We start from the raw sequence: 237 nt of genomic DNA, 5'->3' as shown, positions 1-237 counted from the left end.
AAACAGACATAGAACCAGCAGAGAGTAGCAAAGCATCCCTTCCTTCATCTGGGACTAGGGTTTGGACCAAAACTCTGCTGTGGCCTGTCCCTCCCCAGCAAGTTTCGTGCATTTCAGGTTTTCTACTGGGTCAGAAGCAGATGCCACTTACATCATCACCGGATATTTTCTTGTCCTTCACCAAAAGAAAAAAAAAAAAAAATAAAACAAACCCCAACGAAGACAGGAAGAACCCCC

The sequence above is a fragment of the Neophocaena asiaeorientalis genome, unplaced genomic scaffold, assembly GCF_003031525.2.
Source record: "Neophocaena asiaeorientalis asiaeorientalis breed wild unplaced genomic scaffold, Neophocaena_asiaeorientalis_V1.1 scaffold437, whole genome shotgun sequence".
Taxonomy (NCBI): domain Eukaryota; kingdom Metazoa; phylum Chordata; class Mammalia; order Artiodactyla; family Phocoenidae; genus Neophocaena; species Neophocaena asiaeorientalis.
This window is presented reverse-complemented; position numbering follows the sequence as displayed.